Below are 24,051 nucleotides of genomic sequence, written 5' to 3'. Positions count from 1 at the left end.
AATGCAGCACAAGGTGATGCATATGGAGGCAACATGCTGCACATGGGGAGGCTGTGGAGACAACATGCAGTGTGTATAGGTAGGCTGTGTGGGGCTCATGCAGTGTATATAAGGAGGCATGTTGGCGCTTATGCAGTGCATATAGGGAGGCTGTGTGGGGCTCATGCAGTGTATATGGGGAAGGCTGTGTATGGCTCATGCAGTGCATATAGGAAGGCTGTGTGGATCTCATGCAGTGTATTTAGGGAGGCTGTGTGGTGCTCTTGCAGTGTATATAGGGAAGCTGTGTGGGGCTCATTCAATGTATATAGGGATGTTGTGTGGGGCTCATTCATTGTATATAGGGAGGCTGTGTGTGTCTCATACAGTGTATATAGGGAGGCTGTGTGGGGCTCAAGCAGTATACAGGGAGGCTGTGTGTGTATATGGGGGGCTGTGTGCATCTCATGCAGTGTATATAGGGAGGCTGGGTGGGGCTCATGCAGTGTATATAGGGAGGCTGTGTGTGGCTCAGTCAATGTATATAGGGAGGCTGGGTGGGGCTCATGCAGTGTACATAGGGAGGGTGTGTGTGTCATACAGTGTAAATAGGGAGGCTGTGTGGGGCCCATTCAATGTATATAGGGAAGCTGTGTGGGGCTCCTGCAGTGTACATAGGGAGGCTGTGTGGGGCCCATTCAATGTATATATGGAGGCTGTGTGGGGCTCATGCAGTGTATATATGGAGGCTGTGTGGGGCTTATGCAGTATATGGGGAGGCTGTGTGGGGCTCCTGCAGTGTACATAGGGAGGCTGTGTGGGGCCCATTCAATGTATATAGAGAGGCTGTGTGGGGCTCATGCAGTGTGTATATAGGGAGTCTGTGTGGGTCATACAGTGTAAATAGGGAGGCTGTGTGGGGCTCATTCAATGTATATAGGGAGGCTGTTTGGGGCTCATGCAGAGTATATAGGGAGGCTGTGTGGGGCCCATTCAATGTATATATGGAGGCTGTGTGGGGCTCATGCAGTGTATATAGGGAGGCTGTGTAGGGCTTATGCAGTATATGGGGAGGCTGTGTAGGGCTCATGCACTGTATGTAGGGAGGTTGTGTGGGGCTCATGCAGTATATGGTGAGGCAGTGTGTAGCTCATGCTGTGTGGGTCTCATGCCGCATATGGGGGAAGCTGTGTGGGGCTCATGCCACATATAGGAACAGCATGGAGAAGATGCCTGCAAGCCTTTCTGACTCGCATATGGTATCTAGGAATAATGTTGTCAGACTATTGTGCTGGTTTTACGGATTTTTAAAAAGACCTACCAAACCAAAAAAAAATTTAAACCGAAAATTGCTAAGAAACATTTTTTCCTTCATAATAATATGTATAAAACACTAAATAAAAATAAAATGAAAAAAAATTATACCTCCCCTTTAGCATATGTTCATACGGCAAGTTTCAGTTTTTCCTTTAACATTTGTGAGGGCTCTCACTTTTACATTTGGGTGGTCCCTTCGTCATGCCAAATAGTTTGCTAGATAGTGGAATACATATTCACCATCCCTTTGCAATGCCATTTCAAACATGCCCATTTGAATTTTGGTGATCACCCTGCCACCACCACCATGTCCACTGCTATGTCATTATGTGTCCCTTGCTTACAATTTGCAAGATGCCAGCAGGTGCCGAGAGACCTTAGTTTGGTAAGAGCCCTCAGGTGGCCCTGCTGATTGTTGTGTGTGTGCAACCGCTGGTTGTGGGCAGGAGGCATCAGCACCTGCTTCATGGTCAGCAGACTGATAAGGCCATAACACAGGGGAAGGTGCTGTAGTTTGACCCTGAGACACAGATTTGAAACCCAGGCGTTCCGCCCATCTACTGGGGTGCTTGGCTGCCATGTGCTTTTGCATGCTTGTGGTGCTCAGGCTGGCAGTGTTCTTGCCTCTTCTTAACTTGGTTTGTCAGATTATGCAAATTACAGTTATTTTGTCTGAAGGACTTTCAGAAAAAAAAACTGCCATACAGGGGAGCAACGCACCCTTGGCCTGCTATTTAGCCAAGTGGTGGGGCTCTGTGGAACAGTTGACCGAGTTCTGCTTCTGGTCAAACCACAACCTCTTCTTGCTTGTTTTCTTGTAATGGATTCATCCCTCTCTGCACTTTTATGCTCGCTAGGCATGCCACTGTGCCAGGTTGGATCAGTGGCCTCATGTTCGACCACATCGTCTTCCAATTCCTCAATCTGATCCTCCTTGTGAGTTGCGATTTGAGGCTGACCTGATGGCAACTGTTCCTCATGATAATCCTACAACTATTCAGACATGAATTGACCTTCCCCAACGTGGCTTTCTCTTGGCCGTGGGTGCTCAAATGTTTGGGCATCACTGCACTCCACCTCTTCTTGACCCTCTTTAATGGTGCACGTTGAGAGGCCTGACAAATTACAAGGGAATGTAAACAGTTCCTCAGAGTGGCCAGCGTTGTGGTCATATGTCTCCTGGGACTCTTGATGGTGGGAGGAAGAAGGACCAGGTTGAGGATTCAGAGGCCCAGCCTCTTGCCTACTGAGATTGGACCGTGTGGAAGACATTGTGGTGCTTCTTGTCAACACACTGGAGCCTTTGTCTGCCATCCAACCCACAACAGCCTCGCACTTGTCTGGGTTCATTAGTGTCATTGCGCGCTGACCAAATTTTGACAGGAACCTAGAACGAGATATAGTCACCTTTTGCATCTGTCATACGGCCTTGGCGGGCACCACCACATCCACATCCTATAATGTCTCATCTTGAATGCGTTATGCCGCAAGTACAGTGAGTATTTAGTAGCTTGCACAGTGTCAGCCACCGAGCGGTCACCTATGCGGTTACTTAAGAGAAATGAATATTCACCTCTCTTCACGCCCATGTGATTGGAGAGAGGTGAATATTAATTTCTCTTAAGTAGCGGCACACGTGACCGCCTGGCCGCTGCTTACAGAGAAATGAATATTCATTGCCAGTGCAGTGAATATTAATTTCTTTTTAGCATTGGGCACTGTTTCACCCAGTCCCCGTCCTGGCACTGCGCCCAGGTCTGCCGCTATTACACCTGGCCCCCATCCTGGCGCTGCGTCCAGGCCTGCTGCTGCTCTCCGTTCTGGGCACTCACCTCGAGCTTCTCATGCTGCTGCTCAGCATTCTGTCCTCCCTCCTGCCTCCTCCTCCTGGCGTCCTGTGAGGAGATCTGTAGCTAAGGCTATTAGGGCACGCCCGCCTCCTCTCTTGCCTTCTTAAAGGGGCGGCGTGCATTATTCAAAAAATGCAATCTAACAATGTCAGTGCACTGGCTGCTATTTCTGGCCTCTCCTCCATAGGGAGAGCGCCGGAGCAACGAGTATCTATCATTGCTACATCTGGTTCTCATGCTAACCTGTCTGCGCTGCATCTGCAGTCTCTGTGCATTCTCTAATACTCTGTTTCCACAGCATATCAGTATCTTGTGTTACCTGGTTATATCAGCAACCATCTAGGCCTAAGCCATCCCGTTCCGCCTACAGCCATCCGAGTCCAAAGACTGTGTGAAGGTCACTGGAACCAACTCCTTACCAACTAACTGGATCCAGGACCCAACGCATTACGGACTCTGCTGTAATTTTTGTTATCCCTTTTGGTCCGGCTGGGACAGCTGCCACGTGTTCGGGGTCTAACTGGAGGTAGCACCTGTGTCCTCCGGGTATTCCATTCTGGCCCTGCCTGAGGGGCTTTACTACGGGTGCCCGGGGCTCCCTAGTCACACCCCCTTTGGAGCCCCCCAGACCGTGGTCCCGAGGTTCCACTTAAAAAATAAAAACGAATGTGAACTTCACCATCTCTGCCTCCGCTTCCATTCGTTACAGGCACAAAAGTTAGCTGCAGCAGCCGACTCCTGCCTCCTGTGACCCGCTGCCCCTCCCCCACCATGTTCTGGACACCTCTCTCGAGTGTTAGCCGAGGGGGGCATTTTCAGCACAAAAATATATGCTGAAAAACTCAGCTTATACTCAAGTACATACGGTAATGATTCTCTCCACATGAGACAAGCGAGGTTATGGCCTGGCAGGGCGGCTGGAGCAGGGTTCTCTTCACTTACTATTAGAGAAAATGCTATGGGCAGTCCAAGAAATATTACACTGATATGGGGACCTTCACAGTTTGGCTCTCTGTGGAAACACAGTAAAGTGTGGAAGTACTCAGTTTTGAGCCTACCATTCCCGTTCGTAGGGGGTAGGTTAAATAAAGTTGGTAGCATATCCGCCACGTGGATCTGGTCCTGGCTAGAAGCAAACAGGATAAGCAGCATGCAGGAGAGCACATGTGTAGCTTATCTTACTTGACTGTATAAGGCTTCACTCCTTTGTGGAGGATATTATGTGGAGAAAAATGTCCCGCCTGCATGGACTGGCATGGAAAATTATGCTGGGAGCAGTAGAGTCTGCTTCCTCAGACAGCTTGAACTGCCCAGGATTGGAAGTTACCACAGGAAGTCTGTGTGAGCCCTGAGCTGGGAGGTTCCTTCCAGCCGTTTCTATGGCAGCTTGTTGTGAGGGGAATAATCAACTTTCATATACACATTGGCCAGTAGATGGCAGCAAAGCATATTTATGAGTCTTTGGTATACAATGCAATGCATTACATCTAACTCACAGTGCCCAACTAATTCTGACACACTGGAACAAATCTACTGCCACACGACAACTGTCTCATTCAGCAGTAATAGAACGGGAACAGGGATACCACACACAGACCAAGACTGGGCTAAGAAAACAGCAGATATAGGCAAAGTGTGTCCTGTGGGTCACATCTCGCCCTCCATCTGGCTGTTTATAGCCTAGCCGGTGGACTGAGACAGTTCGAAGGGCTGAAACTACTAGTTCTCGGGCTGCACCATGTGGCCGCCCTCCTCTGCTCCGCGACCTGATATCACAGTAAGGCTGGAGTCACACACAGCGATGAGAAATACGGACCGTATTTTGCGGCCATAATACGCATTAATGGTCCCTAAATAGTGCTCCGCATGTCATCCATTGTTAGGGTGTGGCCTCATATTTTTCTCGTGTAAGCATCCGTATGTAATCCGTATGGCATCCGTATACAGTTTTTTTCTCACAGGCTTGCAAAACGGACATATAATGGAGCCCAATGACAGATTTTCAAATCCAAACGAAAGAATAGATCTAGACACATAGAATACATATATATATATATATATACATGTCATTGATACACATATATATATATATATATATATATATATATATATATATAGCAACAATCAAGAAAAAACACGGATGGCACCGCTATTACCGTATATTCCCAGAAGGTGTGCGGTATGTAGGAAGCAGGCGGATGGTGATCTCGGGTGCTTGACCTGAAAATAGACAATCCTCGGAATCCACATAAAGAAATGGTCGCAGTCATCGAGTTGGAAGAAATTCACGGGTTTATTGACACATACATCACGTCAGGCCGGGGGAGTGACATAAGGAGTGCAAAAAGGCTGACAACGGCCGTTTCGCGCTACTAGAGCGTTTCAACGGGTCCTTCCGCTGACATCACTGAGACTGCGCGGAGTCCCCGGCTGATCTGTGAATGAACTAATGACCGTTGGAAAAAAGTCAGAAACTTTCCCACGGTAATTAGATCATCTACAGGCAGTCATTGAGGCTGCGCAGAGCTGAATCAATTCATTTTGTAGTAGATTACAGTAAAGCTGGTCGCATTAGCACCGGTCCTCATTGTAAACTATTTAACTCCTTCAGATGGATTGCAGCGTGGGACATGACTGAATGGCAGAGAGATAAGGATATTGGTGATTTTTTAGGTTATTTTTGTTGCAGGTCATGGTTTATTTGGGATTACCAGACTAATAAAAATTTGTCAAAAACTTGGTGTATTTATTTCATTAAAAGACTTTTTAATTAATGTCTCTGTGTGGTTTTTAACGCTTTCTTAATATAGGGTTAATAATGGATCGATGTCTTATTGACATCTCTCCATTATAAATCGGCTTAATGTCACCTTACATTCGAATGGTGACATTAACCCTTTGTTATATTAACCCATTCGCCACTGCTACAGGGCAATGGGAATAGAGAGGATAAGTGCCAGAATTGGCACATCTTATAGATGCACCATTTCTGGGATGTCTGGGGGCAGATTTTTGTAGCCGTGGGGGGCCAAAAACAATGACTATTAAAATCTGCCCTCACTCACCTGCTTTACCTCTCTGGGTGAGAAATTACAGCGGGAGCCCACACATTTTTTTTTACAACGAATTAACCCCTTAAATTAACACCTACACCTCACAAATTTTGCACACAAACCCTCATCTAATTATTAGTCAGGGACATATAAAAAAACCATGAAATGAAATGGTTTACTTTATGTCAACCATGTGTCATTTCATGTCGGGTTGGGGAATGATTTGACAGAAGCCGGCAATTGAATTAGCGGCTATTCTGCTATGAAGAACTCTATGAAACATACAGTAAATATATACATGTGTCTCAATGACGTATATATATATGTGTATTCTATGTGTATATATCTATTGTTTCATTTCTTTATTAAACCTGTCAGTATGAGTTTACTGTATAGCGCACTGAATTGCCGGCTTTTCTAAAAGACACTGGGTGCGTATTTCTCGCAAGTCACACGTGTGGTCCGTGAGTAATGCGTATTTTTAGCGCACCCATAGACTTGCATTGGCTTACTACAGGTGTAGTACTCTGACAATTGCAGCATGCTGCGATTGGCACGGACCGTAAAATATACGCAAGAAAAATACGGCTGATGGGAGCTGCCGCATAGAGAATTATTGGTCCGTGTGCAATGCGTTTTTTTAACGCCTCTCACTCGTCCGTATTCCTCTCTAGTGTGATGCCAGCCTTATCATCATCCTCAGGATCCTCATTAATAGGGCTGTGTCTGTCAGAGTTCAAAAGGGGTCTTATGTAGTCTGTGATAAAACACTCCAGGATCGGCTTTGCTGGGGTCAAAGGTCACGTGCGTTCAGCATGAAACTCAGGCGCAGAGCTGGGATTCGGGTGAAACTGACCCTGGGTCAGGTTTATTAACAGTGAAAGCAATGCAAAAAAGGAAATAAAACATAAAACAAATCCTTGCCTGTCCGGCACTAACTAAACAATGGACAACCTAACTACCCACTGGCGGGCTTCTCCCGTCCAGCCAAACCACAGTTGCAGTGGGCACTGCTTCCACTCACGTGTGTCTCTCACACAGACAGGCTCTCTGTGTTCCCAGGCTGAGACACTCACACAACCACCTGGCATCCTTTTATATCCACCTCCCATTATTCATTAGCAAGCAGGTGCGATACTGACCAGACTAGGCCACATAGGAAAGGAATCTGGGTGAGATATACTTGCCCTCATCCACTATTCCCACACGATTCTCACAAGTCCTAGTAGACCTCCACGTGTTATTTGTGCACCTTTGCAGTATTGCAATGTGAATGTCTGTAGAAATTTGCTATTTAAATTTTTGAGGAAAATTTGTTGAAGGTGGAAATTTGAAATTCAAGAGATCCTATCATCTCTTTTTGAAACCATTCACTTCAGTCTACGAATTCATTCAAGAATTGATTTTCTTAAACAAATAATTGCTGAAAATAATTCTCCTCTATTAAGTCTTTTCTCCATACACTAAAATTACTGTGCTGAGATTAAGTTACTAGCGGCTGGAACTTATAGATGCGGAATGGCAGTGGAAAATATTACATGGACATGTATGTTTGGTTAGAACCTTGTAAAAATTAGATCTTGATTTAAAGTGTGCCAAACAAAGTCAGTAAGGCAGCTCCTCGGAGAGTAATACCTTGTTATTATTATGACTCAACAGGTGAAACAGTGGTGTATCTATTACACATCTCAGTGCTCAGCAAAGGTCACAATTGACATGTACTGTGTCAGACATAAAGCATTAATTTCAATTATCACAAGTTATGGTTGCTTTTTCTCATGGCATCAAGAATGTTACCTGTCCATTTTGTCTCCAGTTGCAGTCATACTCCCAGATTTCTGTTACATAGACAGTATAGGTATTATCTATGCAGGAAAGAGCTAGAGCAAGGTCACGGGCAGCACCTTTGTGCATTACATGGATGGAGAAGGCAGCTAAACAAAAATGAACTAGAGCAAGGTCATAGGCAGGACATTTTTTTTTTAGCACATTAATAATTGCACTAATTTGCCCCTTTTTCATTTGCATAGTTGTGCTCAAATTGGCATATTTGAAACTCATAAAACATACTAAGAAATGAAGATTAGGTGGTGCTCAGGTGGTGGAATAGAAGGAGGTTAGGTGATGAACCAATTTCACCTTAAGTATCAGAGACAGCACCAAGAGGAAACTCGTTCAGGAATTGAGCGGGTTAACAATCAATAGAGTTAGAGGTGTGGTGTCAATGCACTGCCTGGTATAGAGGTACAATACGCTGCAAATTGTCCGTAACCTTTATTGCAAGTCCACAGTTTACAGACCACAAACTGATTCTCACCTCCGGACACCTCCTTCATCAGGTGTTTGTCACTTGACGAAGGCCTCTGTTTGGGGACAAAAAACGGTTTGTGAGCTGTAAACTGTGGATTTCCAATAAAGGTTACGGAATTGTTGCTTTTTTTTGTACGTCTATACAGGACAGCGCACTGACACCCTACTGATAAAACATACTAAGGCAGGTTAAGTAGTTTACGGAAGTAGACCATGATATATCAACAGGCCTCCCAGCAAAGACCAGTAGATCTGAGCAATCAAGTTTTTTTTCCAAGCAGAAAAAGAGAAAACTGCCTCCTTATAAGTTCATGCTTCAGATTGCCTCCAACACTATGCTCACTGAGACATCAAAAAAAGTCCCAACCATTGAAGTTAGCTTACATCAGTCTCACATGGTGTACTCATGCAAATTTTCTCTTCAGAGAGGAAGAGGACTTGATCTCTAGCGGCACCTGTTGGTAGTAGCGATCCTACAAGTCATTACCAACACTTTAATGAGCCTTGAAATATGACAGGATAAAAGTCAAATCAGAATCTCAATTTGCAGACACTTTGTTTAGGGATATTGCCCCTCGTCAGTGCAAAGTATGAGATTTGATTTGGCTAAGTGAGAGGCTAAGACTGGAATCTAAGGGGTAAGTTTTCTCCTTGTGGAGAGTGACAAGCCAGGTCTTGCAGGCTAGTATGAGAAGACTTAAATGCCTCGCAGGATTCCATGGGATATTTTAATGTACTCACTAACAAATAAATTCTATCTGAAGAAGAGATAGCATATATGAAGAAGGTGTAGCCGTGGAGTAAAAGCAATAAAAGTTATATGTCACCAGGTCTTTGCCATGTAATCTGAGAGCAGCATGATGTAGGGGCACAGACCCTGATTCCAGCGATGTGTCATTTACTGATGCTGTAAATTTTATAAAATTGCTGTTTTCTTTGTTGCATATCTAGCAGCTATCTGAATACTGAGCTCTGTATAACCCCTCCCACACCTCTTATTGGTAGCTTTCTGTGTACTCTGTGCATAGGCAGAAAGCTGCAAATCAGGGGCAGGGACAAGGTAGGACTACATGGCACTAGAAAGCTAGATCTCTAGTGATAATCTTAATCTCCTGCTGATAAAACACTGATTTTAATGAAATTATAACAAGGAGCCCAGTAAGTGACACATCAGTGAAATCGGGGTTTATGTATTCACGTTACGCAGCTCTCAGGTTAAACAGCAAAAACTTGTTGACTGTTTATCTATAAATAACTGATTGTGGCTGGTATTATTATTATTATTATTATTATTAGGCACTGCACAGATAATAAAAAGCTAGCAGTATCTGTTCTGTCCTCACTAAATGAACCAAGATTCATGTAGCTTATACAGGCAGCTAAACTGCTATATCGGGGGTCCAATAAGGAGACTGTAGGTTGAATCTGTGCTTTATTGAATGTAGTGGTATATTGGCGCGGTGAAACTACAAGTAAAACATATAAATACACTCAGTCAATTCAGGGTACATAGAAATACATAAAATACATAACATACATTATCTTCACTAATAGCTAACCAGGGGAGAACTAACTGAGCAGGCTGATCTGAGACAGGAATTAGATATAGGAAGCTTGATTATGTACCAGCGATAATGACACAAGGTGAAGAGAGAAATGAGATGCTTCCAGGATGCAGGGCTGAGAGAAAATGGAGAACTGGAGGGAAATGGGGCTGGACTAACCATAATCATTTGCAAAACTTACCAGGGTGCCTTGCAAAACTTCCCAGAATTCATTGTGAATGGAGGGAAAAGTAGGAGCACCAAAAGTGAAAGTAAAATAATACAATAAGATTGCGATTATGACTCTGGTCACTAGATGGAGCCAAAAACACTGCAAACATTAGAATCTATGGAAGAAACTGAACATTCTGTATATTCAATAGCAAATCACTGTATATATATAAACAAGCAGACAGTCAAAGATCATGAATTAAATGTCGGAGACAGAACACTCCCTGTCTAGCATCAAACGGATGTCACTATTCTCTTTCTCCGAAGACAACAATAAGACCAGCTCAGTTACTGGTTTGGAGAATGTCTTAAGTTCATTCCCTTTGGCCATCCTAAGTTCGACTTTGCGGATGTTGCCATCCTTACTCGGGTATGTTGCAGTCACTAGTCCAAGTGGCCACTGGTTCTGATGGGCTTGACAGTCTTTCACAAGGACGAGGTCACCAATCCTCAGATTAGGCCTGGTTGATTGCCACTTCATCCCTGGCTGCAGGGTAGACAAATACTGTTTGTGCCACATGTCCCAGAATGTATTGGCAAGACTTTGTACCTGTCTCCATTGGAGCTTGGAGAGGTCCTTAGCGTCGAATCCTCCTGGAGGGGCACTGGATAATCCTGTTTTATGGGTGAGGAGAGTAGCTGGAGTCAATAACAAGGGCTCCTTGGGGTCATTAGCGACTGGAATCAAGGGCCTTGCGTTGATTATAGCTGCGACTTCTGCCATGAAGGTGGTTATGCTTTCATGGGTAAGCTGCTCCTTCCTGAAGAAGAGTAGAGTCAAGAATTCTCCATACTAGACCAATCATTCGTTCCCAAGATCCACCCATTTGCGAGGAGTAAGGTGGGTTGAATGACCATGTGCAACTTTGGTCACTGAGGAACCTCTTGAGAGTCTTATGGTCTAGATTTGAAGGTATTCCCAATTCCTTTGCTGCACCAATGAAGTTGGTACCTCTATTTGAATGTATATGCTTGATAAGGCCACGGATGGCAATGAAACGTCTCAAAGCATTGATGAAGCTTAAAGTGTCAAGTGACTCAATGAGCTCTATGTGGATTGCTCTGATTGACAGACAGATAAACATGACAGCCCAACGTTTACTATTAGCTTGTCCGCCTCTCGTGTGATGAGTAACAACTGACCAAGGCACAAACACATCGAGACCAACGCTGGTAAAAAGAGGGTCTGGGCTGAGTCTATCTGCTGGTAGGTCAGCCATCTTTTGGGTTTGAGTGGAACCACGAAGCTTACGGCAGGTAATACATTTGTAGATGACACTACTAATGAGTTTCTTTGCACTGACAATCCACAGGCCAGCAGTTCTGCTGGCTCCTTCTGTAAATAGTCTTCTTTGGTGTTTGACCAGATTGCGGTAGTGTCGTACAGTTAGGTAAGCAATGTGACATTTTCCAGGAATGATAATAGAAGTCCTTTTGGATAAGTATCAATCTCAGGCTTACTGTGCGCTGCTTGACCAAGATAAAATACTACCACATGAGAAGTTTAACCGTTTATTCCCAACACGTTTCAAAGTGTTTGAAACGCGTTGGGAATAAACGGTTAAACTTCTCATTTTTATCTTGGTCAAGCAGCGCACAGTAAGCCTGAGATTGATACTTATCCAAAAGGACTTATATTGGTGGTCACGGTGTGGACCATCGGGCGTGCAGCAAGCTGACATTGGTCTTTATGCCTATATCCTTCTTGGAAAGGGTGAGTAAATTTCACCAGTTTTTATTCCATTTTCCACCCAGATAAGACCCTATTGCGCTTTTCCTTTTTCCTTAGTTCTTATAAGGAATGATAATAGGGAATTTCTCCTCAAACTCCATTTTAGCTTCTTTGAGTTGGCCTCCTACGCTCAGCAAGCCGTTGTTGTTGATGAATGGGTTGAGTTTTCTCAATGCGCTGCTCGCTGGTATTGGAGCTTTGTTAATGAGACATTGGATTTCCACAGAGTAGGTTTCTCTCTGAACAGTGGAGATGATGTGGTTTTTGGAAGATTCCAAGTCGGAGGCAACATAGGTGTTTTTACAGAGATGCCAACCTTTACATTTTTCTGTGTCACAAGTAGTGTTGAGAGATACCTTCCGATATCGGGAAATATCGGATCGGATTGGATTGGACCGATACCCCAAAAATATCGGGTATCGCCGATTCCGATACCGGAAACCCATGCAAGTCAATGGGGCACAAATATCGGAATGAAAATAAACCCTTTCTTTCCTTGCACATCCAGTTCGGGAGGGGGGAAGAGTGTGGGCGGTGCATGGGCGGACACTGTGCATGTCTGTGTGTGCGGGCGGGGTCTATATGGGTCTCTTGGGGGTCTGTGTGGGCCTGCCGGGGGTCTGTGCGGGCTGCTGGGGGTCTGTGCGGGCCTGCCGGGGGTCTGTGCGTGCTGCCGGGGGTCTGTGTGGGCCTGTCGGGGGTCTGTGCGGGCTACCGGGGGTCTGTGCGGGATGCCGGGGGTCTGTGCGGGCCTGCCGGGGGTCTGTGCGGGTTGCCGGGGGTCTGTGCGGGCCTGCCGGGGGTTGTGTGTGTGTACAGGCATTGTCCGATGGGACTACGAGTCCCATCGGGCTATGCCTGCTACAATGACAGTGTAATGTTGAGTAAGGTATGATGTAATGTAGATATGTTTATAGAGCCTTCTGGATGATCTCCCAGTGCTACTCTTCGGATGACATTGTAAACTGTCAGCGTTTGCAGCTTCCTCCCTCCTCTTTTTGCCCACAGCTTACACACACACAGACCAGTGCCCCCCTGCCTGTAGCTCTCTGAAACCTGAAGCCTCCGTGTAGAATTCCTCTCCTCCCCCCTGCATGCCAGGACAGGAAGTCCTTTGTCTCTAGACATGTGCTGGGATCAATATGAGAAATATTAAAACAAGTCTTATTGCAAAAACCATACATGACAGAGAAATAATAGTCATATTTCTGTGATCTGCGCGATCCCGGCTTCCCTACAGTGCCTCTTGCGTAGTTCTCGAACCTCCAGAAACCGAGAAATGGAGTACTCCCAAACTGAGTGTCCTAAGCATAGCATTCTTGGTGTTTTCGGATTCTATTTGGTAAATTACAACCAATGATACCATGTGCGTGTTTGTGCGAACTTCCCCCTATGAGATACAGTTATATTAAGTTTTGTGGTTTGATTCTAAATCCAAGAGTAGGGGGCAGACCCTCTCCAGACTGCCCCTTCCATGATGTCACACAGCAGAGGCTATAAGACATTCCCTTGGCAAAACCATTCAGTATAGCTCAAGTCCTCGTGCCAGAGAGACGTGCAGATGAGCGGCGACGTTTGGTTAAGCGGCCCATCCCCCACTCAGCCACATGGTTTTGCCTAAAGAGTCATGAACAATCGTGAGTGTTACTCTCTGTTTCGTCCATATTTTGTTTTATACTTGTAATTGTAAATATTTTATGTCTCAACTTTATAGCAATTTTTATCAGTAATCACTGCCCTCATTTTGGGAAAAAAATGATAAAATTATTCAGTTTGTCTCCATGCTCTAAGAAACGAACTATACGCCTTGTTTAGATAATCGCTACTAATACTAGGGGTTTGCCGCGGACCCTCTTAATTGACTCTGTGAATTAAGTAAACTGTGACTGGTGGCAGCACGTTGTGTGCGGTTGTTTCGGCTAGTTGGCAGTACAGAAGGGTCTTATATTGCTAAAAGGGGGCTGCGGCCACAGCATTGATAATTCCCTTGCTGCAGTAGCCTAACTTCCAGTTCACAACTAGCAGCCCGTCCGACGACTAATTATCCTAGGTGCAGTTCCCTGACTTACCTGAGGGTAAGGGGGGCGCCGGAGAGCTGCGAGTTCCAAAGTGGAACTGAGAAAGTGGGTTATACATAAATCCCCGCTGTTCGTAGAAGATTGATAGCAGTAGTGGGGCACCCAAAATATCCCCCTGCGGTAAATTGTTAGAGCGAGATTAGCTTGCTGGATATTTTTGTCACATGGTGCCAGTGGTGGGATAACTAAGATAAGCCCCCACTGTGCCTGTGATAGCCGTGTGCCAGCAGTGTGTCGCGTCCCTCCGTCCGCTGATACACCCGTGTCAGTGGTGGGATTGTGACATATTGGTGACACAGGGTCCGCTGTCCGTCACGTTTTGGTGGTAGCGGGACCCCATTCGTCACGTATTGGCGAACAGCGGTGGGCTGTTTGTCACATATTAGTGGCAGCGGTGGGATAATCCTAGAGCATTAGTGATTTGGTTTGAGCAATCATTCCTCTCACTAAAAACCTGCATGGTTCCTGTGGGAATCCTGCATCATAGGTTTTGGAGAACAGACTCAGTGGTTATTAGTCCTGAGACATTAGTGTGTACTTGCAAGTATACCCTCCCGTTTCTTCGTTTTGAAGGCTGAGAGAGCTGAGTGCCAAGCAGAAGCTCAGAGAGCCCATGAACTGGAGATGCTCCGACAGCGGGGGTGGAATGCCCCCACAGCCCGAAGCAGTGAACCCAGCAGCGTCCAGACTCCTAAACCCCTGCCAGAGCATTTTCCCGTGATGGAAAAGGACGGGGACTTGGACACGTTTCTGCGAGCCTTTGAGAAAGCCTGCAGACAGTACCGTCTGCCCCCTGGCCAATGGGCCAGGTACTTGACCCCAGGGCTAAAACGCAAAGCTCTGGAGGCGTTTGCTTCTCTTCCGCCAAAAGCCGATGATGACTATGATGCAATAAAGCAGGCCCTGATCGCCAAATACCGGCTGACACCTGAGGTATACCGAAAGAAGTTCCGGCACCTCCAACGTGGCCCACATGATAGCTACAGTGATGTGGTGCAAGGACTCAGGACCCACTTTGACCAGTGGATCCATGGACTGTCAGTGAACACCTTTGAGCAGCTACGGGACCTGATGATCAAAGACCAGTTCCTGCATCTCTGCCCAGCTGAGGTCCGACAGTTCATCCTGGACCGCGAACCACCGAATGCGGACAAAGCGGCGCAGATCGCTGACAACTATGAGGCCAACCGGAAGCCAGAGATGCGGAGGCCAGTCACCAACAGCTGGAGAGGGGGTAAGCCTGCAACCAACCCCAATGCCCTAGCTAGCCGTCCCTCCGGAGGCCCTGTGCCTGTTGCCAACACCAGGCCTACTACTGACAGTCGCCTGTGTTTCACCTGCAGTCGGACTGGTCACTTCCATCACGCCTGTCCGGAAAAGCCGAAGAGTCCCCCAGCCAAGGCCTCTGGGCCCAACGCTTCTGTTCTTTTGGTGGGAGGTGTGGTTGGGAAGATTGACAACAACGTTCAACCTGTTCAGGTGGGGGCCCGTCTTGCTACAGGCCTCAAGGACACCAGGGCTGAACGAACCCTCATCCGTCCTGGACTGGCAGCCCCTGAAGAGTTTGTTGAGGGGAAAACCCTGACTGTCACCGGGATTGGAGGCACCCGTTGTCCCTTGCCAGTGGCTCGGGTTTTTCTTGATTGGGGTGCTGGGAGCGGTTTGAGGGAGGTGGGAGTGTCTGAAAACCTGCACACTGATGTTTTATTGGGGACTGACTTGGGGAGGATGGTTGCATACTATGTCCCTGACACCCTTCCCCAATCTGATAATAAGGGTAACGCTAACCCTGATGTTGATGATGATGATGGGAAACTGCATGTGTTACCTGCTAATGCCTTGATAAGCAATAATGCAATTACCAAACATTCTTTCCCCAGATATTATGCTGATGGTGATGTGAATGTACCAAAGCAATCTGATAACCGTTCTGTTCCTAGGAATGATGATGAAGATGATGTAGCTGTGCCGACTGAACCTATTAACCCTTTCTTTGAAATGGTAGATTTGTCCACAGGTACCGAAGTGCTCAGCCCCGTCACTCTGCAGAGTGAGACGGCTGAGGAACCCCTGGCAGGAGCAAGCAACGGTGCTCAAGGAAATGGGGAGGTGCATGGGGACCATGAGGAAGGTAATGCCATGCAGCTGACCAGTGCCACCGAGGAAGGTAACTGGCCCATAAGTAGCACTGCTCCTGAAGTGTTGGGGGTGGATGGGGAGGTAGGGCCCATGGCAGCGCCGATTGGTGGGTCTGTAGAAATCCCCAGGGAGACAGCATACAAAGCAGCTGTCACACGCAGTCAGAGTGCCCAGATCGCAGGTAGCGCACTGTCTTCTGGACTCTCGTCTGCTACAGGAGAGACTGAACCAGAGGTGAACCCAGAGCCGGTTCCAGAGGGTCCCAGTAAGGAAGGAACCTTGACGTCACTTCTGGCAGTCTCCAGCAAGGAGTTCCAGGCTACTCTGCACTCAGATGCGAGTCTGGAGAAATTGAGAGATCTCGCCGAGACGCCCACCTCCAAGTCTGATAAGGAGAGGGTGTTCTGGGAATGAGGAAGGTTGTACCGGGAGATAGTACCTGGAGATTCCCAAAAGGAGTGGTTGAGGGAAAGACAGCTAGTTGTTCCCCTACAGTTCAGAACTGAGTTGTTGCGGATTGCCCATGAGATTCCACTCGCTGGACACTTGGGGATCAGCAAAACAAAGGCACGGCTGTCTCAACACTTCTATTGGCCCAATATGGGGACAGATGTCACGACCTACTGCCGCTCCTGTGCCACCTGTCAAAATGTGGGTAAGGCGGGGCCTGCTCTTAAGGCTCCCCTTATTCCTTTGCCGGTGATAGAGGAGCCTTTCCAGAGAATCGCGGTGGACATTGTAGGCCCGCTGGCCGTCCCCAGCAGCTCTGGAAAGCAATACATTCTCACCGTGGTAGACTATGCTACCCGGTACCCAGAGGCAGTAGCTCTGTCTTCAACCAGGGCAGATAAGGTGGCTGATGCACTGGTGACCGTCTTTTCAAGGGTAGGATTTCCCAGGGAGATGCTTACCGATCAAGGGACCCAATTCATGTCTCGCCTAATGGAGGCTCTCTGTGAGAAAATGCAGGTGATGCACCTGGTATCGAGTGCATATCACCCACAGACTAATGGTTTGTTTTAACGCTCCAACGGTACCCTCAAACAGATGCTCTGCATGCTGGTTGAGACCCAAGGGCGCGACTGGGAGCGGTACCTCCCACACCTGCTGTTCGCTTACAGAGAAGTTCCACAGGCCTCAACCGGGTTCTCCCCCTTCGAGCTCCTGTATGGCAGGCGAGTCCGGGGACCCCTTGGGCTGATAAGAGAATCCTGGGAAGATGAGCCAAACCCCACAGAAGTGTCCATTGTGGATTATGTCATGCGCTTCCGTGACACGATGCAGACATTGACGCAGTTGGTGCATGACAACATGACGCAGGCTGAGGCTGACCAAAAGCACTGGTACGACCAGAACGCCCAGGAGCGGACCTACCAGGCGGGTCAAAAGGTGTGGGTGCTGGTCCCCGTACCAACGAATAAGCTTCAGGCAGCCTGGGAAGGCCCGTACGTCGTCCACAAACAGCTCAACCCAGTCACCTACGTGGTCACGCTTGACCATGCTCGGGGTAGGCGCAAGGCCTTTCACGTCAACATGCTGAAGGCGCACCACGAACGTGAAGCTTGCGTCCTACCGGTCTGTAACCTGCCCGAGGATGGGGAGGAAGATCCCCTCCTGGACATGCTGGCCCAAGCCAAGGCCGATGGGTCCATTGAGGACATGGAGTTAAGTGGTTTGCTAACCGTATCCCAGCGGTCGCAGTTGGTGGAAGTCCTGGAACCCTTCCGGGCCGTGTTCACCAACCAACCTGGGAGGATGGAGTTAGCGGTTCATGAGGTGGACACCGGGAATCACGCCCCATTACGGCGAACACCTTATCGGATCTCTGAGGCAGTGCAACAAGTCATGCACCAAGAGATCGATGAGATGTTAAGGCTGGGGGTGATTCGACGGTCAAAAAGCGCGTGGGCTTCACCTGTAGTCCTCGTGCCTAAAAAAGATCGAACCACCCGGTTCTGCATGGACTACAGGGGGCTCAATGCCATCACAACCTCTGATGCCCACCCGATGCCGCGCAACAAGGATTTGCTTGAGCGGTTGGCAAAAGCAAGGTACATATCCATCATGGATTTGAGTCGGGGATGCTGGCAGATTCCCCTGAGCCCTGAGGCGCAGGAGAAATCCGCCTTTATCACCCCCTCTGGACTGTACGAGTCCACAGTAATGCCCTTCGGCATGAAAAATGCCCCTGCCACTTTCCAGCGGATGGTCAACCACCTGCCTTGGGGACTGGAGGAGTACGCAGTGGCGTACTTAGACGACATCGCCATCTTCAGTTCCACCTGGAAGGAACACCTTCAACATCTCCAGGAGGTGCGCAAGCATCTTCACCAGGCAGGCCTGACTATCAAGCCGGGAAAGTGCCAGATGGGCATGCGCGAGGTCCACTACCTGGGGCACCGGGCAGGCGGGGGTGCCATGAGTCCGGAACCAATGGAAGGTTGCTCCGCTGGAGCCTTGCCCTTCAACAGTACGACTTTACTGTACAACACAAAAAAGGGCAGTGAACACGGCAATGCCGATGGGTTGTCCCGCCGGGGCGAACCCGCTGAGGTGCACATGGCCGATTACCGACAGGTAATTCCTCCGTAGCGCCCTCTAAAGGGGGAGGTGTAATGTTGAGTAAGGTATGATGTACTGTAGATATGTTTCTAGAGCCTTCTGGATGATCTCCCAGTGCTACTCTTCGGATGACATTGTAAACTGTCAGCGTTTGCAGCTTCCCCCTCCTCTTTTCGCCCACAGCTTACACACACAGACCAGTGCCCCCCTGCCTGCAGCTCTGTGAAACCTGAAACCTCAGTGTAGAATTCCTTTTCTCTCCCCTGCATGCCAGGACAGGAAGTCCTTTGTCTCTAGACATGTGCTGGGATCAATATGAGAAATATTAAAACAAGTCATATTGCAAAAACCATACATGACAGAGAACTAATAGTCATATTTCTGTGATCGGAGTGGTCCCGGCATCGCTACCGTGGCTTTTGCGAAGTCCTCGGGCCTTCAGAACCTGAGATATGGGTTCCTTCTAAACGGTGTATCAGAACTACTGCACATTTCGGCTTCAAATATTGTAATCAACAAACTACAAAGAATGATACCATGTGCGTGTTTGTGCGAACTTCCCCCTATGAGATACAGTTATATTAAGTTTTGTAGTTTGATTCTAAATCCAAGAGTAGGGGGCAGACCCTCTCCAGACTGCCCCTTCCGTGATGTCACACAGCAGAGGCTATAAGACATTCCCTTGGCAAAACCATTCAGAACAGCTCAAGTCCTCGTGCCAGAGAGACGTGCAGATGAGCGGCGACGTTTGGTTAAGCGGCCCATCCCCCACTCAGCCACATGGTTTTGCCTAAAGAGTCATGAACAATCATGAGTGTTACTCTCTGTTTCGTCCATATTTTGTTTTATACTTGTAATTGTACATATTTTATGTCTCAACTTTATAGCAATTTTTATCTGTAATCACTGCCCTCATTTTGGGAAATAAATGATAAAATTATTCAGTTTGTCTCCATGCTCTAAGAAACGAACTATACGCCTTGTTTAGATAATCGCTACTAATTCTAGGGGTTTGCCGCGGACCCTCTTAATTGACTCTGTGAATTAAGTAAACCGTGACTGGTGGCAGCGCATTGTGTGTGGTTGTTTCGGCTAGTTTGCAGTACAGAAGGGTCTTATATTGCTAAAAGGGGGCTGCGGCCACAGCATTGATAATTCCCTTGCTGCAGTAGCCAACTATTTATCCTAGGTGCAATTCCCTGACTGACCTGAGGGTAAGGGGGGCGCCGGAGAGCTGTGAGTTCCAAAGTGGAACTGAGAAAGTGGGATATACATAAATCCCCGCTGTTTGTAGAAGATTGATAGCAGTAGTGGGGCACCCAAAATACCCCCCTGCGGTAAATTGTTAGTGCGAGATTAGCTTGCTGGATATTTTTGTCACATGGTGCCAGTGGTGGGATAACTAAGATAAGTCCCCACTGTGCCTGTGATAGCCGTATGCCAGCAGTGTGTCGTGTCCTTCTGTCCGCTGATACACCCGTGTCAGTGGTGGGATTGTGACATATTGGTGACACAGGGTCCGCTGTCTGTCACGTTTTGGTGGCAGCGGGACCCCCGTTCGTCACGTATTGGCAAACAGCGGTGGGCTGTTCATCACAGACAGTGATTGACACATTAGCCAATGATGGGACAGTAGTAGTCCCATCATCCGGCTAATGTGTTGAATGTAAGAAAAAAAAAAAACATACATAGTACATGCATACTACATATATACAACATTCATACAACATACATACTACATACATACTTCATATATACTACATTCATACAACATACATACATACTACATACATACTACATATATACTACATTCATACAGCATACTACATAATACATACATACTACATATATACTACATTCATACAACATACATACATACATACTACATACATACTACATATATACTACATATATACTACATTCATACAACATACATACATACATACTACATGCATACTACATATATACTACATTCATACAACATACATACTACATACAACACACATACTACATACAATACATTCATACAATACATACATATAGACATACAGTACATATAACATAGAAATTAAATACCATACACACTTCATGGATAGATCACTTGCTCAGATAAATATAGCTGGAATAAAGGTACAATCACTGAATGACATTGTAAAACTAGAGCAAGGAAATATATGAAAAATAGGACAATATTGAGAAAGTCGCACTAGAAACTTAAATATGGAGGAAAAACAAACGACCAAGAATCTCACAAAAAAAAAATATATATAATAATCAAAATATAATTTATTAAGCAATCAATAAGACCAGAGCATATGAAAAACACAGTGGCATGGAAAATCCAAGTCTGCTTGTGCATGCAGAGAATACACCAAAGGACACACATGTGTCAGGAAGGGGAAGGAAAAAGTATAAAGCACATATGTAGTGCCTGTCAGCAAAGATAGATGTAATTATACCTACTCATAGCAAAATTGCACATCCCACAAGGAGCCTCATGAAAACCACATCACCAGGCATGTATCCATAATGGATAGTAAAATGTAATAAGAATGTAAAGTGTTAAAGTCATACCTGGTAAGGATAGGAGGCAACCCGACTGGTGTGTGTGTCCCCCGACGCGCGTTTCGGCGTGAAATGCCTTTCTCAAGGGGTGGTGGGAAAGGGGAAGTGAAGGGATTTAAAAACGCTGTGTCCACCAATCGCAGGCAAGTATGCCAATCATGTGACCCATATAACCAATCAGAGCCGCGCAGTAGCGGCTATGTGATTAGGAATCCCGGTTACCATAGAGACACACATGTGCCTCAAGGCATCCATGTCATAGTCAGGCCGCCTCTAATGACGCATGCACCACCGTGGCAACCGAAGACGCCAGGCGGCGTCGGCGTCAGCTGACCAGCGACGTCACAGGAGGCGTGACTAATCGCCAGATCAACAAAGACGCCGAGAGCCGCCGGGGGCCGTGGAAGCAACAGGGCGCATGCGTGCCGGCGGTCAGTATGAGATGGCGTGATGGATGGTGCTGGCTCAAAGACGGGAAAACAATTATTGATGGCAGACATTGAGTACATTATCCATTAGATATAAATATGCAAATGACACTTAATAAGTGTAAACTGACAGGGAAGCCCTATGTCAAGGGATAAAGGTACATAATCAAAGATAATAGAGGCGGCCTGACTATGACGTGGATGCCTTGAGGCACATGTGTGTCTCTATGGTAACCGGGATTCCTAATCACATAGCCGCTACTGCGCGGCTCTGATTGGTTATATGGGTCACATGATTGGCATACTTGCCTGCGATTGGTGGACACAGCGTTTTTAAATCCCTTCACTTCCCCTTTCCCACCACCCCTTGAGAAAGGCATTTCACGCCGAAACGCGCGTCGCGGGACACACACACCAGTCGGGTTGCCTCCTATCCTTACCAGGTATGACTTTAACACTTTACATTCTTATTACATTTTACTATCCATGTATCCATGGATACATGCCTGGTGATGTGGTTTTCATGAGGCTCCTTGTGGGATGTGCAATTTTGCTATGAGCAGGTATAATTACATCTATCTTTGCTGACAGGCACTACATATGTGCTTTATACTTTTTCCTTCCCCTTCCTGTCACATGTGTGTCCTTTGGTGTATTCTCTGCATGCACAAGCAGACTTGGATTTTCCATGCCACTGTGTTTTTCATATGCTCTGGTCTTATTGATTGTTTAATAAATTATATTTTGATTATTATATTTTTTTTTTTTGTGAGATTCTTGGTCGTTTGTTTTTCCTCCATATTTAAGTTTCTAGTGCGACTTTCTCAATATTGTCCTATTTTTCATATATTTCCTTGCTCTAGTTTTACAATGTCATTCAGTGATTGTACCTTTATTCCAGCTATATTTATCTGAGCAAGTGATCTATCCATGAAGTGTGTATGGTATTTAATTTCTGTGTTTTGCACAGGTTTTTTCTTCTGCGATATGGACTTCCGAGCTAAGGACAAAACTTGGCTCGGCCAAATTGACCAGGTGTTTGGAGCCAGTGGGGCAGATCCACAGCCAGCAGTGGACCAGACTATTGAGGACCAGGCCCTTGAGATTGAAAGATTGCTTACTAAGAGAACCAGGTTGTGGTGGAACCGGGCCTTCCTTGAAAAATATATTTCGTGCAAATTGATTCCTAGGGGTTTGAGAGTGCGGGTCATTCCCACTTTTCCCATTGATGATAATGAATTTATTTCTCGATGGGAGGAAGCATGTAATTCATGCTCCTCCATTTTTATGAAGCTATTGGTGGATCATAATTCTAAGTTGATCTTGAATCTTGATAAGTCATTGGATGAGGCTGAACGTAAATTTAAAGCCCAATGTCCAGTTGACAAAGTTTCTGACTATGAATCCCGGATTGATAAAAAGTTGGACACTTGTGTCCAAAAAATACATGACAAACAAGCGTTGAAATTACAAAGAGATATTAAGGACTTTGCAACTAAAAATATTTATCACTGGAGGAAGTCCAACTTTCAAACTTCCCGACTGACGGGTGCTTCTTCTGAGAGTTCGCTCTCTGCCATGAGTGATTTATCTGAGTGGTCTGTTCCCTCTATGACAACACGGTCTGGACCGAGATCTAAGAGACTAAGAGATACGGGATTCCATCCATATAAGCGGATGCAATTTGCATCCCCCGAACGGAAACAGTCAAAAAACAACAATAAGGTAATTAACCTAAGCACTCATGCCCTATCTAAAACTGACCTGTCATAATTAAGTAGGGGACTTTCTTTTTCTCCCAAATCTAGTTTCAACACATTTACGGCCATTAAGGATTTACACCTTTTTGCAAGATCTCTAATATTTAAGAGACACTTCTTTAACCCTGACTTACAAATTTTATTCCCCGCAGAGGAGGAACAAATAGCCTTACAAGAATTAGAAGAGCTATCTACCGAACATCAACTGGGTGAGGGAGGTAAGATTCCAACATCAATAAGGGTTAAATCCAAAAAATTTCCTCCCTTATCCACCTGTGCACAGATTGATCTCTTTGTACAGGTGGTTACCAATGATTTTATGAATATTCCTAGAGGCATTGGTAAAGATAATTTGAGCCCTTGGAACGAGAGAGGTTGGATTTCCTAAAGGCTCTTCCTGATGTAGTGTTGAAGCCAGCTGATAAGGGCGGTAACATTGTAATCTGGCCCAAACTCCTGTATGAAAAAGAGGCTTTTAGACAACTGGGCAATAAAACATGTTA

The 24,051-nt window shown here is 46.3% G+C and overlaps 1 protein-coding gene and 1 long non-coding RNA gene across 3 annotated transcripts in view; one reads left to right on the top strand and one right to left on the bottom strand.

The window, feature by feature from the left end:
• Positions 1–24,051, bottom strand: part of CUNH8orf34 (chromosome unknown C8orf34 homolog) — a 967,955-nt gene that overhangs the window by 16,888 nt on the left and 927,016 nt on the right. The gene's annotated exons all lie outside the window — the stretch shown is intronic.
• Positions 1–24,051, top strand: part of LOC141096940 (uncharacterized) — a 139,666-nt gene that overhangs the window by 112,409 nt on the left and 3,206 nt on the right. The window contains exon 2 of the long non-coding RNA XR_012233817.1: positions 23,701–23,766. This is a non-coding gene — a long non-coding RNA (uncharacterized lncRNA). The remainder of the gene's footprint in view (positions 1–23,700; positions 23,767–24,051) is intronic.

This window comes from Dendrobates tinctorius, unplaced genomic scaffold (genome assembly GCF_039654945.1).
Source record: "Dendrobates tinctorius isolate UK_male_01 unplaced genomic scaffold, ASM3965494v1 ptg000082l, whole genome shotgun sequence".
Lineage (NCBI taxonomy): Eukaryota > Metazoa > Chordata > Amphibia > Anura > Dendrobatidae > Dendrobates > Dendrobates tinctorius.
The sequence above is the reverse complement of the archived record's forward strand: the minus strand, read 5'-3'. Positions and strand labels throughout refer to the sequence as shown.